At 43.1% G+C, this 17398-nt stretch overlaps 1 protein-coding gene across 10 annotated transcripts in view; it reads left to right on the top strand.

Annotated features, from left to right (window-relative positions):
- Nucleotides 1–4388: 4388 nt before the first annotated feature.
- Nucleotides 4389–17398, top strand: part of mef2aa (myocyte enhancer factor 2aa) — a 187747-nt gene continuing 174737 nt past the window's right edge. For 6 of the 10 annotated variants that reach the window (XM_078427549.1, XM_078427547.1, XM_078427546.1 and 3 more), the window contains exon 1: nt 5386–5936. The gene's annotated coding sequence lies outside the window, so the exon portion shown is untranslated. Of the gene's footprint in view, nt 4426–4450; nt 4494–5035; nt 5257–5385; nt 5937–17398 lie in introns of those variants that run through there. The other 4 variants (XM_078427541.1, XM_078427542.1, XM_078427543.1 and 1 more) reach the window with 4 other exon arrangements.

Raw genomic sequence — 17398 nt, 5'->3', positions numbered from 1 at the left:
ATATATATATTTGTATGTTAATAAAAGACAGAGTGCTGGAGCAACTCAGTGGGTCAGGCAGTATCTCCTGGTGCTTAGAGTCAGAACCCAGCATTAATGAGGCTGTGAAGCTGCAACAAGAAAGGATTTCATTGTTTTATTGCCAATACAAATGACAATTAAACACACTTCAATTAGATAGTCTGGACTCAAGTTCTTCACCAAGCCAATCTACCTTCCTCTCTCAACAATCTCTGTACATTAATCCTTAGTGATTTATTCTGGTTCAAGACACCATTTTCTTTCCCCTTTAATTCTGCCCCTTTCCTAACATTTTCTCCCACCTAAAATCTCTTATCTACAATACCTACAAGTCTGAAGCAGGGCCTCAACCTGAAACCACACCTATTCCTCTTCTCCAGAGCTGCTGCCTCACCCGCTGAGTTACTGCAGCTTTGCGTGCGTATCTTCAGTGTAAACCAACATCTGCAGATCCTTTGTACACATCTCTTACGTGCATTCACGTCAAGTCCCCTTGCCTTACAATCTCACTTCACCACCCCGCTCACGGAACTGATCACGTACATTAAAAAAATTCCTTCTATTCCCATCCACCAACCCTTCCAATCTGTTCCTGGAATGAATAACCCAACCACACAATTTCACGTTCAAATTTTTGTTTCTCATTTGGCTCTCTCATCAATCTGAACAATCGTTATTTTTCTGCTAGTGAGACGTCTATTGTCTTCCATTTGATTTTTTTTTCTAACTAGCTGGCCACAGCAAGTCGTGCAGGGCTTTCCAGTTCACTGCCAATGCTGAACATCCACACACTATTCTGGAGAACAAAGATAAACCACTATCCCTCTCCACTACTAAATATATTCTTAAACCAGTCCCTTTGAAGGTAATAAGGTCATAAGTGATAGGAGCAGAATTAGGCCATTCGGCCCATCAAGTCTACTCCGCCATTCATTTAATCACGGCTGATCTATCTCTCCCTTCCAATCCCTTTCTCCTGCCTTCTCCCCATAACCCCTGACCCCCATACTAATCAAGAATATATCTATCTTTGCTTTAATAATATCCATTAATGGCCTCCATAGCCTTAATGGCAAGGAATTCCAGAGATTTACCACCCTCTGACTAAAGAAATTCCTTCAATTCCTTTCTGAAGGAACTTCCTTTAATTCTAAGGCTGTGACTTCTAGTCCTCGACTCTCCCACAAGTGGAAGCATCCTCTCCACATCCACTCTATCCAAGCCTTTTACTATTCGATACGTTTGAATGAGATCCCCTCATTCATCTAAACTCCAGTGGGTACAGGCCCAGTACTGTCAAACGCTCACCATATGTTAACCCACTCATTCCTGGGATCATTCTTGCAAACCTTCTCTGGACCTTCCCCTGGGCCAGCACATCCTTCCTCAGATACAGTGCCCAAAATTGCTCACAATACTCCAAACGCGGCCTGACCAGCACCTTGGCGCCTTTTGCACCTTTGATTGTGAAATCCAACAACATAACAGGAGCACATGTGGTTTAGCTACCTCTGTTTTTCCTTAACCACCCAGTGAAACGTTAATCTAAGGTTAAGTCAAGTTTCTGGTCATATGTCAGCCGCTACCATTTTTACATACTGTTCTAATTTCTCATGTCTCCACTAATTTTTACTCAGGATTCAACTTGTACATGACTGAACTCCTGCTTCTTTGATTCTCAAGATCACACGACATCTTCTTGGCACATATCCCAGCCGGCTTTGTAATGGCTCCTGTTTTCATTTCTTCGCTCCTTCCTTTTAGAACAGACATTAAAAGCCTTCATCTCAACCTCCACATGGCATACCTGCCGTTGTAAACACACATGCCTTCATAAACCTGTTTCCTTTTCAAAATCCTTGAACATTTAATACATTTTAAATCTTTGCCCTTCTACCTCACCAATGAATTTTGCAAATCCCCAGTTAGGCTTCCAAACCTGTCACGATAAGAAAATGTCACAATCAAAGTTACATGTGTTGTTACAGAGGTTGCATTTTCTTTATTCACAGTTTGACATTTTTTTTATCCCACCACATCCATTCAATATTGTTCCTCTGTCTGTCTCAGTGAGAGTGCCTTTCATAGCATTCAGATTTGTAGCTTCATCTCCAGCAGTGACTCTCTTTATAGTCCAAACACTGTCATCTCCAAAGTCCCAACAAACCATCTCTGCCCTTGCTTATTCTTATCGTACAAACCTTCACAATGGCACCTGAGGATATGGAATTGTCACCTACAGATAATGCTGAAACTCCTGTCCTCCCACCACCACTCCCATCCTTCTACCTGTTCAGATGAAGGGTCCCAGTCACGGGGCGGCACGGTGGCGCAGCGGTAGAGTTGCTGCGTTGCAGCGCCAGAGACCCAGGTTCGATCCTGACTACGGCTGCTTGTCTTATTGAAACATATAAGATAATTAGGGGATTGGACACATTAGAGGCAGATAACATGTTCCCAATGTTGGGGGAGTCCAGAACAAGGGGCCACAGTTTGAGAATAAGGGGTAGGCCATTTAGAACGGAGATGAGGAAGAACTTTTTCAGTCAGAGGGTGGTGAAGGTGTGGAATTCTCTGCCTCAGAAGGCAGTGGAGGCCAGTTCGTTGGATGCTTTCAGGAGAGAGCTGGATAGAGCTCTTAAGGATAGCGGAGTGAGGGGGTATGGGGAGAAGGCAGGAACGGGGTACTGATTGAGAGTGATCAGCCATGATCGCATTGAATGGCGGTGCTGGCTCGAAGGGCTGAATGGCCTACTCCTGCACCTATTGTCTATTGTCTATTGTCTATTGTCTATTGTACGGAGTTTGTACGTTCTCCCCGTGACCTGCGTGGGTTTTCTCTGGGATCTCTGGTTTCCTTCGACACTCCGAAGACGTACAGGTTTGTCGGCTTGGTATAATTGTAAAATGTCCCTAATTTGTGTAGGATAGTGTTAGTGTGTGTAGATCGCCGGTCGGTGCGTACACGGTGGTTTGAAGTGCCTGTTTCCGCGCTGTATCTCTGAACTAAACCTAAAGCATTAACCTTTTCTCTTTGCAGACATACTGCCTGCTCAATATTTCTAAATTGCCGCGGAGTTAATGAGTGCATGTTGATGAGTGCAACAATATGCTGTCTATCCATACGTTCCTAAGTTCTGGAAGCAGTATAAGGCCATTCGGCCCATCAAATATACTCTGCCATTCAATCGTGGCTGATCTATTTTTCCCTCTCAACCCCATTCTCCTGCCTTCTCCCCATAACCCCTGACACCCTTATTAATCATACGTTCATAAGTTACAGGAGCAGAATTAGGCCATTCGGCCCATCAAGTCTACTCCGCCAGTCAATCAAGGCTGATCTATCTCCCCTGCCTAACCACTTTCTCCTGCCTTCCATAACTTCCCATACTAATCAAGAATCTACCTATCTCTGCCTTAAAAATATCCATTGACTTGGTCTCCACAGCCTTCTGCAGCAATGAATTCCACAGATTCACCACCCACTGATCTCCTTTCTAATCTCCTTTCTAAAGGAACACCCTTTAATTCTGATGCTATGACCTCTGGTCCTAGACTCTTCCACTAGTGGAAACATCCTGTCCAAATCCACTCTATCCAAGCCTTTCACGATTCGAATTATTATGAATCAAACTATCATGAACACATACACAACCCGGTGACAGGTTATCGTGCGGTGCTGACTCGAAGGGCCAAATGGCCTCCTCCTGCACCTACTTTCTATGTTTCTATGTAACCCTCAGAGATGCTGCCTGTCCTGCTGCGTTACCCCCAGCTTTTGGTGTCCATTTTTTCGGTTTAAACCAGCATCTGCAGTTCCTTCGTACACACACAAGCCTGGATGAGAAGAGGCATTAAACCTAGCGTCGAGGAACAGCCTGAGAAGATCTAATGTGAATATATAGGAAGACTAAATGTCAGTCACAAAATGCTGGAGTAACTCAGCAGGTCAGGCAGCATCTCAGGAGAAAAGGAATGGGCGACGTTTCGGGACCCATTCCTTCTCTCCTGAGATGCTGCCTGACCTGCTGAGTTACTCCAGCATTTTGTGAATAAACACCCTTCGATTTGTACCAGCATCTGCAGTTATTTTCTTACACTAAATGTCAGTCACCCTCACCCACCCCCCCCCCCCCCCCCACCGCAATGCAAGGCGGGATCTGTCCACCAGCCCATGCAAGCCCTTCACGCATTGGTTCTCCCAATGCGTCCCGCCCCCCTATTTCAAGCCCAGTGACAGGTAGCTCCCAGCGGCTCATGGGCTAACGAAACCGTCACTCAATCAGCTCGTCGGCCAGCCATCAAATGGGGGCTCCTCGTCTCATCGTGTGGGCGGGGAGGAGTCAGTTGTGATCCGGAAATGTTATTGTGTTTTTTTGGGGGGTGTAAAGTGGACACAAAAGTGTAAGAATATATATGTGTGTGTGGTTGCTCGGACTCACGGCGACGACAACAATAATTGTGGGGCAGCTGTGAGAGCGAAATGTTATTTTGTTTTTTTCTGTGGGGTTGGTTGAAAGTGGACACACACACACACACACACAGTGTGAGCAAAGGGGGGGGGGGGCGACGTGGGAATAGAGGAGAGGAGGGGAGGGGGTAATTGTCGCCTCTTCTGTGTGTGTGTGTGTGTGTGTGGGGGGAGGGTGGGGAGAGGGCAGTGGAGAGGGCAGTGGGGAGGGTGGGGAGAGGGCAGTGGGGAGGGTGGGGAGAGGGCAGTGGGGAGGGTGGGGAGAGGGCAGTGGGGAGGGTGGGGAGAGGGCAGTGGGGAGGGTGGGGAGAGGGCAGTGGGCAGCCGCTCTCCGGCCAAACCCCGAGCTCCAAACCTTCCCCCGCCTCTTCGACGTCCAAAATGCCAAGGGTGTCGTGTGCCACTGCGCGGCCGCTTCGCCTCTTTCCCCCACCCACCACACACAAACACACAGAGCGAAAATAGATCCCCCCTGCTCTCAAAAAACCCCCACCCCAGCAAAAGTGTCTCCAAGAAGCCGGTGCCAAGTGTCATATGTGGATGTGCGGGGCATTAAGACCCAGGTGGAAGCACACACAAGCACAAGTAGCCCGTGTGTATGTGGGAGGACACCCAGCCTTGCCTTGGCGGCGGAGGGAGATACAATGTTGCCGCTGTAAGCGAGCGGAGGGGGCAGAGCCAGCTGAGGGGAGACTAAAAATAGCAACATTGTATCTTTTTGATACAATTATTCATTCCGCGGCTGATACTGTATCCACTGACTGGTGAGTAAAAATAGCAACAATTCTGCTCTCTCTCTCCCCCCCGCCCCAGCCACACGAATGTATCTGCTTGGCAGCGAAATGGGGAACGTGTTTGGACTCGATATTTCTTTTTGCCTTTCCTGCCTCACAGTCATTACAGGCACGACAGCAGCAGCCAGAGAGAGAGAGAGGAGCCTCTGGGTCCCGACTCTCCCATACAACAGCGGCAAATAATCCCTCACTCTGCTTTTGTATATAGAAATATATATATATATAATATATATATATAATTTTTTTAAAAGAAGGAAATATATATATATTTATATATATATATATATACACACACACACACACACACAGATTTTAAATATATATATTTACTGAAGGAATAACGTCTCGGGTCCCCGCCCCTCTCTCTCTCTCTCTCTCTCTCTCTCTCCTCGGGCTCATTCCTGAGGTGATGTTACAGTGGGAATGAAGTCTGTTGTGTGTTAACCCGGAAATATTCTGGCATGTTTGTCTAATTTACACCCCCCTCCCATCCTCCTCCTCCCCCCCCAAACTCTTGAAGGATTTTTTTCTCGCCTGATAGTTGAGGAGAAAGTGAATGGTTGTTTGGTTGGTGCTGTGCTGCGAACACTCAAAAGGTCTAAAAGTTTGCAACAGAATTGTCAGGGCCGCCGTCAAAGAGACAGGAATCAGTAAGTCCAGCTCAGCTACTTTTTTATTTACTGTGTTTTAAAACATTTTTTGGGGGGGTGGTGGAAGGGAGGGGTGGGGAACAGAACCTTTACTCTGTGTCTTTTTGTTTTAAGATGGGCATTTGATTTTTTTTTGGGGGGGGGGGTGGTTGGTTGGAGATTATGTGAATTTGTTTGCTCACATCCACTATCTGCGTGATCAGTTTATGGGCAGAATCGCGCTGTTGGCTGTCACTTATTCTTCAGGGAGACGCGAAAATTGCCCTGTTATGAAGTAATCCGTGCACTTTCCAAAACATTCAGTTACGCGTGCGAGTCGGGCGCTCTCATTCAAGGCATTAATTCAGTTAGTGTTCCAAAACGCAGCTTCCTAAAATCTCCGCATCGCATTAGTGTAATTGGGCAGCGAGGTAGATCAACGTCCTGTGCAACTTAATAGCTTGACAGCCCAGCTCGGATCGTCACCGAGGATTTAATTTTACCAAGAAGCTCTCGTAATCAGATCAATGCCCGGATTCTGCAAACACAAGGGGTCTGATCAATGTTACTTGCTACAACTAATATGCACATGCACCCTGGCATGTAGCAAGTAATTGGAAAGTAATTGGCTTCGATTTTTTTTAAGGAAAAATAACAACAGAGAACCAGAGAGTACATTTTTGTGAAATTGGTGCTAATAGTTGATTTCACCAATTATATCTATATTTTTGTGTATAGATCTACCTCGATAGTGTAGTCGGTTTTGCTTAATTCCATAAAGACCCTATTATATTTGGACCCACATAATATGTCAAAAAATCCATAAAAAGGTTTAATTTTGCGTGCATTCGCTGTTAGCGTCTGCGAATGCTTCTCCGATTCCCCCTCCTTGGTGAAAATAAGTTCCTTTTCATTTCGCTATAGCTTTAAATAAAACAGTAATTGAGCACTTATTAAAAAAATATGGGTTGACTAAAAATTGTTTTTGATTCTTGATAGATGATCTTGTGGTCACACTTGTTAAAGGTCATGTTTGTTACATGATGTATCGCAGATTTGTTTTGTCATTTGTAATATAATCCAATATTGTGAATTGTGATCAAAGTTAGTAAGACAGCTCCTTGGCAGGTAATAATCTTAAAGCTTTATTTTAAAAGGGTTATTCAGTAAGATGGGACAAATTACATTAAAATACAGTGGAAATATCTGCTGCTCAAATAATATTTTAATATGTGTGTGTGAATCCGAGATTATGGTTTTATGTATTCTACCTGTGAAATTCTATCATTTTCTAACCTGTTGTAAAATGCATTGTATTAATTTTATCTATTGTATTGCATTAGCCATTTAAACATACATATTGGAAAAAAAATCATGTTTTAAATGCACTTGTGTTTCAATACTATGGTGCCAGTCTAGAATTTTTTGAATTAAATGCTCCTGAAAACATTAAGAATGCAGTTTATTTATTATCCTTAAGAGTAATTCTTGCACTCATTTAAAATAAACCCAGAATAATGTTTCTCATAAAGAGAAGTAACTGATGAATTCCAGTCATGTGGAAGGAATCTGTAAATATAAGGAAAGACACAAAATGCTGGAGTAACTCAGTGGGACAGGCAGCATCTCTGGACAGCAGGAATGGGTGACGGTTCGGGTCTGAAGAAGGGTCTTGACAAAAAAGTCACCTATTCCTTTTCTCCAGAGATGGTGCCTGTCCCTCTGAGTTACTCCAGCATTTTGCGTCTATCTTTGGCATAAACCAACAGCTGCAGTTCCTTCCTGCACATGTTGTAAACATAAGGGTTTGTTCAATGTTAGTTGGTGCCACAATATGCACATGCATCCTGTATTCTCACAAGAAATTGGGAAGTAATTGACTTTGATTTTTGAAGGGAAAATAATGATTTGAAACGTGAAACACCAGAGGGTAATATTTTTCTTGGGATTTATTTTTTCAAGGAAAGTTACAATATGCAAAAAGAAGTTAGTGAATTATCAAAATAGCACATTATGCCTGTGGCCCATGTTTTACATGGAATCTATCTATGGAGAAAAAAATATTAAAGGTGGGACCAACTGTAACAATGTAAACAATTTTAATTGTAGTCTTAAAGGTACTTATAATCCTTTATTCCAAAGTCAAATTTCTTTTGAGTGATTTAAAAAAAATTGTTGATTGGATTTAAATTGCTATGCAATAGAGTGACATTCTTGAGATAATTTTGAATTTCAACAGTGTAGTAATCCTAGATTATGATCCTGCTGCATGTAGGTAACATACGACTGATTATCTTCCAATTTGATTGTTGTATATGCTAGCTTCAGTTGCGAAACCTTTAAGAAGACCTGACATGTGACGGGTGCTATATAAATGTAAATCTTTACTTCAATTTGTTGTTGAATGTCCAAACTTAGAAGTGCGTTCGAAAAATAACTTTTTATTCGAAATGGAAGTGTTCAGGAGATTTGAGTTGTGTTTATAAATGTATAATTTTAGGAGATGGTGTAATTTTGCTGAATTGATGTTTACATCATCTGGAAAAGCCAATTATTTTAAGTACAGTGGCATTCTGGCAAGTCTAAAATCAATATCAAGACAGCTCAGCATTGTGTAAATCAGCATTTATTACACTTTTCAAACCAGTTCAAAATGAGGCTTCTATATCAAGTAGACACAAAATGCTGGAGTAATTCAGCGGGTCGGGCAGCATCTCTGGAGAAAAGGAATAGGTGATGTTTCGGGTCGAGACCCTTATCATATCATATCATATCATATGTATACAGCCGGAAACAGGCCTTTTCGGCCCTCCAAGTCCGTGCCGCCCAGTGATCCCCGCACATTAACACTATCCTACACCCACTAGGGACAATTTTTACATTTACCCAGCCAATTAACCTACATACCTGTACGTCTTTGGAGTGTGGGAGGAAACCGAAGATCTCGGAGAAAACCCACGCAGGTCACGGGGAGAATGTACAAACTCCTTACAGTGCAGCACCCGTAGTCAGGATCGAACCTGAGTCTCCGGCGCTGCATTCGCTGTAAAGCAACAACTCTACCGCTGCGCTACCGTGCACCCTTCTTCAGATTGAGAGTCAGAGGAAGGGTATCGACCCAAAACATCACCTTTCGTCCAGAGATGCTGCCTGTCCTGCTGAGTTGCTCAGCATTTTGTGTTTATCTTTGTTGTAAACCAGCATCTGAAGTTCCTTCCTACACATTCTATATTAAGTGTAAGGTTGTAATGCAGAATGGAACCACCATTAACATGGGGAAGTTCATATACTTGTAGTACAGCACGTGTCTTTTATTGAACGTCCTGGCAGGAGGTTTAACTTTCTGCACCTGCATCTGGGGTTTCCGAATTGTACATTGTGGTGAGATTTGTAGCTGCCAATTCCTGTCAGAATTCAGGCTGTTATCTAAAATGATTCTGACTGAAAACTGAGCTTTATATTATTCCCTCTTCGTTTCTACACTAAGCTTTGCTGCGAAATAAAAGGGCTGAAAAGCCTCATTAAATTACTTCCAAGCCCACATTTGCTTTTCTTGTTCATGGCACCTTGTTCAAATGGATTCAGCCTGAATACAGAGGTTTTGCAGTACCTTTCTTGAGAGGCAATCAATTGTGTTTGTTTTGAAGGGTGTAAAGATGTTTAGCAGTCATAGCTCCTTTCATATCTTCAGTAATACGGCAAAGTGCAGGTTTGAACCAGCTTCTTAATTGGTTTTGTTAAGCTGCAAGGTTGATAGGTTAAATCTTTTGAGATTTCTGTGAAATGTGATCAGGGACTAAAAAATAATATTGTGAGGTAGCCTTTATTACCAAATAACAGATCGTCTTCTGGTAAAGTCCACCTCAAGCCTTTGATCCCACCCACCCTGATATCTTTGAGACAGGTGGAAAGGGAAACCAGGGATTAAGAGTTTAATTCAAATGAGATGCAAAGAATACTTTCTAAATAGGATAAACAAGCTTGTCCTACAACTGCAATGAAGTGTTGGGAGGAAACAGGAAAGGGAAGGACTAATTAAGGAACAGCTAACAAAAATCAGCTCCAGGACAAAGAAAGGTTGCGGCAAACAATGAAAGGCTGGCTTTTGTTTGTTTTACTTGCATGTATGTAGATTGTATGAAGGAGTTTTGTCCATTAATGGCATTGGGGAGAGTTTGGGATAATGAGGTAATGATGTCCCACCCCGACTGGAAGGACAGACATTTGTGATTATTTTTAGACATGTTTTCGTTGCTCAAGTGGACAAGTCCGGAAACAGGGCAAATCCACCTTCACGTTCTACTGAAAACCTAGTGACCAGCCATTTAGTTTTTTAGTTTAGTTTAGATATACAGCGCAGAAACTGGCCCTTCAGCCCACCGAGTCCGCACCGACCAGCGATCCCCGCACATGAACACATTTGGGGCAATTTACACTTATAACAAGTATATAACCCAAGCCAATTAATCTACAAACCTGTGCGGCTTTGGAGTTTAGTTTAGTTTAGAGCTACAGTATGGAAACAGGCCCTTCAGCCAACTGAGTCAGCGCCGACCAGCGATCCCTGCACATTAACATTATCCTACACACACACACGAGGGACAATTTTTTACATTAGCCAAGTCAATTTACCTACGTACATGTACGTCTTTGGAATGTGGGAGGAAACTGAAGATCTCGGAGAAAACCCACGCATTCACGGGGAGAACGTACAAACTCCACACAGACAGCACCCATAGTCGGGATCGAACCCAGGTCTCTGGCGCTGCAAGCGCCGTAAGGCCACTATGCCGCTCTAACTCTACCGAGCAACTCTACCGCTGCACCACTGTACCGCCCTATGTTGACCTAGTATATTTGCCTAATTTTGGTTTTTCGATATAACTAGATTCCCATTGTCTGCCCAACGTAATCAGTGCAGAATTTAAAATGAAGATTTGTCAATTATTATGGGGTTCTCACCTGGACCATTTTACTATATCTTACCAAAATTGCTTGAATCCGGAAAGATTTTAATTGGAGCACCTTTAGGAGTATGTTGTACACAATGTGCTTTATTTGTGATGGTTTTAAGTTCATCGTCCCACGGTGTCGCGCCACTACCAGTGTCACACTGCAAGGGAGTAGGGTGAAGGTATGTATGCCAACCTCTGCAGACCAAGACTGGAAGTACAGCATTTGTGATTGCTATTTGCTAGACATGTTTTCATCTCTGAAGTGGACAAGTTCAAGAAATTTGACAAATCTACCTCCATGCTGTGCTGACAACCAACCCAGTGACAGACAACGTTGTGCCTTTGTACTGAACAACCAGATCTGCTGGTTGAGGTTTTGTGTTCTTGAGTGTTTGATTTTTATTTACTCTCTCTGTCCCGTTAAACTAAATAAATTACTAATCTGTGATTGGAAATTTAGGGTCTAAATTCTGGAATTTTATGTTGTATCATAACTAATATGTAATAGTGCATTTATCAGAAGACCATAAAGAGATCTGACTTAGAGATTTTAAATACGAGGCACATTTAGTGGAATCTGGTGGATAAATTGAAAGTCTTAAACACATCACACTACCCACAACAATTTATTTCCTGTCCATTAGTAGATAAACACTCTACAACAATGCAACTTTTCTCTCATATGTTACCCACTATGGATATTTGGTGTCTTGGCCTAAATTGTTTCCTAGTCACCACCAACGTTTAAGAAGAACTCTATTTTCTGCTTACGGGAAATTGTTTTGAGGAATCCACTGCTCTTTTTTGCCTCAGTAACTAAGGTTAGTCGTTGACAGTGAAACACACAGCGATCTACTGACAAAGTGAACGTTAACTTCTTTCTTTTCGCTCTTACTCATCCCTCCTCTGAGAATGACTCCCCCTCTGCCAATAGCCTACTTCAAATGTGGGAGCACCGATGCAAAGATTTTATCTTAAGCTGGCAGTCAGTTCAGTACAATCCAGGGGTTGGTTCGGAAGTTCTCTGGGTGAATGGAAGCTGGAGTAAGTTTCCATCGAGGGGCTCATTGCAGGTGCTGGTGGGTAGTTGGGGGCGGGATACAGGTTGAGGTTGAAAGGGGAGGGTCAACATGGTCAGTGGGATGGGATCTGCAGTTGAGGTGGCAAAAATACCTAGTCAGTATTGTGGAGGAAGTCTGTGTATCAGATGGCAAGGAGCGGATTTTATTAAGAAGAAAAAACATGTTATGTTGCGCAGGTGCTTTTGTTAGTACTTGTGTTGCTTAGATTAGAGATACAGCGCGGAAACAGGCCCTGCTGTGCACCGACCAGCGTTCCTCGCACACCAACACTTTCCTACACACACTCTGGACAAATTACAATTTTTACCAAGCCAATTAGCCTAAAAACCTGTACGTCTTTGGAGTGTGGGAGCAGAACTAGAGATCCCGGTGAAAACAAACATGGTCACAGAGAGAATGTACAGACTCCGTACAGACAGCACCCGTAGTCAGGATGGAACCCGGGTCTCTGGAGCTAGAAGGCAGCAACTCAACCGCTGCGCCACCGTGCCGCCCTTTCTGTTTTATGTCGAAATCTGATTGAATAATGTTGACCTGAAGGTGCAGGAAAATTCAGGAGATCTGAATACCACATTATTGCTTTGTTCAGTTGGATGGTGGCAACCCTTGTTGCCTAACTCAATAAGTAGTAAATATCTACTTTTCCTTTACAAAGATGTTATTCTATCATTTTAATAAATACTTTCAACAGGTAGGGTCACTGTAAATCATGGTATGTTTCCACATATTCCCTGTTAATTCTTTTTAAAAATTACATATTTCTGGAAAGCAACAACTGCAGAAAGTATTATATTGTAAATTAGGTTGCCAATGCTTTCTGATCCAGTATTATCAAGAGAAAAGCTTAATGATTGCTTTAAGCGCGGTGACAATAATGAAATGAAATCACAATGGAACTCTTTTCAAAAGGAGTGAGTGTGTGATCAGTGAATGTAATGACAGTTATTACACAGGGTTAGAGGACAGTTGCTGTTAATCATTGCAGTCCACAGATTTTACTTTTATTTAGATATATTTAATTGAAAACTTGTGAATTTTGAATTGAAGAATGCAGTCCCAAAGTTAATGAAGCACAGCGAGGCAGCTGGTAAAGCCTGATCTATGGTGCTGACGGTGTGGAGTTTGCAAGTTCGGTCTGTGACCACGTGGGAGTTTTTCCATCCGGTTTCCTCCTGTATTCCGAAAGGTAGCAGGTTAATAGACAATAGGTGCAGGAGGAGGCCATTCGGCCCTTCGAGCCAGCACCGCCATTCAATGTGATCATGGCTGATCATTCTCAATCAGTACCCCGTTCCTGCCTTCTCCCCATACCCCCTGACTCTGCTATCCTTAAGAGCTCTATCTAGCTCTCTCTTGAATACATTCAGAGAATTGGCCTCCACTGCCTTCTGAGGCTGAGAATTCCACAGATTCACAACTCTCTGACTGAAAACGTTTTTCCTCATCTCAGTTCTAAATGGCCTACCCCTTATTCTTAAACTGTGGCCCCTTGTTCTGGACTCCCCCAACATTGGGAACATGTTTCCTGCCTCTAACGTGTCCAACCCCTTAATAATCTTATATGTTTCGATATGGTTACTGTAAACATTTTTTCAGTGTGTGTATCTGAGTGGTGGAATCGGGGAGATGTTGGAGAGAATGGGTTCCAGGAGAAATCGGGGGTGGAGTAGGATTGTTCCGTGAGTTGACGTAGACTCTATGGACTGGCCTGCCTTCTTCGACGTAATTTGGGAACTAATGTGGATTATGTTTGGTGCAGGTCGGATTGTGCCCAGGTTTCTGGTTTACAGCCTCTCTTCCCCTCTCAACTACTGGGCTGTTCCCACACCTGCGATCCCCGCAGATCAACACTATCCTACACACACGAGAGACAATTTACACTTATACCAAGCCAATTAACCGACATACCTGTATGTCTTTGGAGTGAGGGAGGAAGCCGAAGATCTCGGAGAAAAGTCACAGGAAAAAAACATACAAACTCCATTTAGACAGCACCCGTAGTCGGGATCGAACCTGGGTCTCTGGCCCTGCAAGAGCCCTGTAAGGCAATAACTCTACTGCTGTGCTGTCCTGATATAGATAGGAAAGGTTGAGGGGACACTGGGCTCAATGGATGTGGATGAGCATGGATGGCTATTTGTCTGAAGGGCCAGTTTCTGTATGAACTGATGATTCTATGATGTGTAAGAAAATAACTGCAGATGCTGGTACAAATCAAAGGTATTTATTTCACAAAATGCTGGAGTAACTCAGCAGGTCAGGCAGCATCTCAGGACTTCAGTCTGAAGAAGGGTCTCGACCCGAAACGTCACCCATTCCTTCTCTCCTGAGATGCTGCCTGACCTGCTGAGTTACTCCGGCATTTTGTGAAATAAATACATTCGATGATTCTATGATGAATGGTTTCAGGACTGCAATGGGATAGGGCAGTAGACTTTGAAATTTCACAAGATTGTGGGTATGAGAAGAGTTGAAGAGGGTGGTTATTTTGCTGTAAGTGATTCAGCACTTTCCTCTGCAGAACCAATGAACGGTTCTCCAGAACAAGTCAGGGTGATGAAATACTCTTCACTTGCCCACATGACAACAACTCCAAATATGCTTGAGTTTATCCAGGAAGAAAACTTGACTTCCATCAAATACACTCTTCTAAATATTTCGCTGTCTCCGCTGTGATATGAGCAGTCACTGCCTGCACCGTGTGAAAGATGAACTCCAGCAATTTTCCAGGGTTTTTTCAGCGAAGTTTAGAGGGATGTGAGTGAAACGCAGGCAAATGGGACTAGCTTGGATGGAGTATCTCAATTAGCATAGATGCCCAGGGCTGAAGGTCTCATTCCGTGCTGTACTTTATGGCTACTAGCACATCCCTAAACCGTGACCTCTACAAAATGTGGATCCTCTGAGAGCTGCAGGATTCCTGCCAACACGCACACTATCCTGACCTGAACATTTCTTTTGCTTATTTCATTGGGTCAGAGTAAAGGCATCTCCTGTGTTGCACTGGGGAAGCACTTCATCGCAAGGGATTCTAACCATTTAAATAAAAGTAGTTTATTGCAACATTGCCAATGACAATTAGGGATGGTCACTAAATCCTTTCTTTGCCAGCAACTCTTCCTGCTCAATAGTGGAAGTAGGCATTAGGTGTCTCATGGATTTCACAAGGAGTAAAACCTAAAATTATTATAGTAAATCATGAGAGGAAGAGATTGGGTAAACGCACAGAGTCATTTGGCCAGTGTAGGGGAATTGCGAACCAGAGGACATAAGTTTAAGGTGAGGGGAGGGGGGGATATTTAATAGGAACCTGAGGGATAACCTTTTCACACAAAGGGTGGTGGGTGTATGGCACGAGTTGCCAAGGGAGGTAGATGAGGCAGGTACTATCGAGGTGTTTAAGAAACATATTTAGACAGAAAGGTGGATAGGATAGATTTGGCGGGGTAAGGGCCAAACATGGGCAGGTGGGACTATTGTAGATGCGACATGTTGGCCGGCGTGGGAAAGCTGGGCCAAAGGGCCTGTTTATATTCAGCATCTAAGAAGAAGGGCCCTGACAAGAAACATCACCCACCCCTTTGTGGAGGCCAATTCACTGGATGTTTTCAAGAGAGAGTTAGATTTAGCTCTTGAGGCTAAAGGAATCAAGGGATATGGGGGAAATTGCGGATATTTTGGATGATCAGCCATGATCATGTTGAATGGCTCGAAGGGCCGAATGGCCTATTCCTGCACCTATTTACTATGTCTCTATGACTCTGTTCTGTGGTTACCAGATAAATACGTAATCCCTCGGGTGCAGTTACTCATTCTTATTCACTCTTAACAAAACTATCTCTTGTACTCTGACCTCATCCGCTTGAGACAGATTGAGTGAGATTGTATGTTTCTTTATTTCATTCCAGCAGTAACGCAGATGACAGCCCTGCTTTGGAATAAAAGCTGCAGATGCTGGAAACCGGAAACAAAAATACAAAATGCCACAATGGCGTGGCTGGTCGGAGAGTAAAACAGTTGTCAGAATGAAGGCTGGCTGTCTGATTCTGGGGAGTTTTTTTCCTTCCCCAGACGCTGACTAACCTGCTGAGTATTTTCTGTTTCTATTTCCAACCTCTTTTTTAAAATTTGCTTTTGTTGAACCATGTACAAATAGCTCTATTTCCCATTTACCTCTAGTGGCTGCAATCCCTATTCGATAATCTTGTAATTTATTGTGTTTACAGGGGCTATTTGAAATTGCAATTAGTACTAATGTCTGGTCTGTGATTGTCAGCATAAGAAAGTGTGAAAAAGCACTCTCCCAGATTCAGGGACAGTTTCTTCCCAGCTGTTATCAGGCAACTGAACCATCCTACCAACAACTAGAGAGCAGCCCTGAGCTACACTCTACCTGATTGGAGACCCTCGGACTATCTATAATCGGACTTTACTGGACTTTATCTTGCTCTAAACATTATTCCCTTTATCCTATGCTTGTACACTGTGGACGACTTGATTGTAATCATATGTAGTCTTTCCGCTGACTGGCTAGCATGCAACAGAAGCTTTACACTGTACCTCGGTTTTCATGACAATAAGCTAAACTAAATTGAGAGGAGGCCATTTTGTCCTTTGTCCTCTTATATTCCATAAAACCATCAGTAATCTTATCTCAGCTTCTCTTTCCTGCACTAATCCCAAATCTCTTGACTCCTTTAATATCTAAAAACCTTTTTTGCCGCAGACGTGCATGTAGTCACCTTGTCCAGAGTCATAGTGTTTATTGTCACATGTACTGGCAACAGAACAATGAAATTCTTACGCACTGCAGCTTTACAGTCCCATTATTGCAATAATGCATACATGATTACATTCTAAGACATTATTGTATTATGTGTTGCATTTACAGACGATTGAGTTGCTGCCGGTAAGAATCTAATTGTTTTATTTTGGTGCATATGACAAGTAAACACTCTTGAAGAATATACAATAATCAATCATACAATCAATGAATAATCAGTAATACTCAGTAATTAGACCATAATAGTGCATAATGGAGCACCTGCATCCGCTTGGGTAGGGAATCTCCAGGTTTGCTATATTCTGGAAGAAGAATTTTACTCTTTGTGGACAGAATGGGCAAAAAGGTTGGCATGAATGTGGTGGGCTGAAGGGCCTATTTCCATGATGTTTGACTCTCTGAATGCCCACCTGGTTCCTTTGTTTCTGTTATCCTGGTTCTCGATACCTTGGCTAGAGTAAACAGCTTCTGGGAATTGAGTAGATAGTAGGAAGAATATGCAACCATGATCTCCACTATGTAGTTCAAACAACATGGCGTTGCTATTGACTACGCCTTTAAAGGAGATGTTGGGGGAGTCCCGAACCAGGGGCCACAGTTTAAGAATAAGGGGTAGGCCATTTAGAACGGAGATGAGGGAAAAACTTTTTCGCTCAGAGTTGT

The sequence above is a fragment of the Rhinoraja longicauda genome, chromosome 33 (genome assembly GCF_053455715.1).
Source record: "Rhinoraja longicauda isolate Sanriku21f chromosome 33, sRhiLon1.1, whole genome shotgun sequence".
NCBI classification, from domain to species: Eukaryota; Metazoa; Chordata; class Chondrichthyes; order Rajiformes; family Arhynchobatidae; genus Rhinoraja; species Rhinoraja longicauda.
Note: the sequence above shows the minus strand (reverse complement) of the source record. Positions and strands in the feature narration are given on the sequence as shown.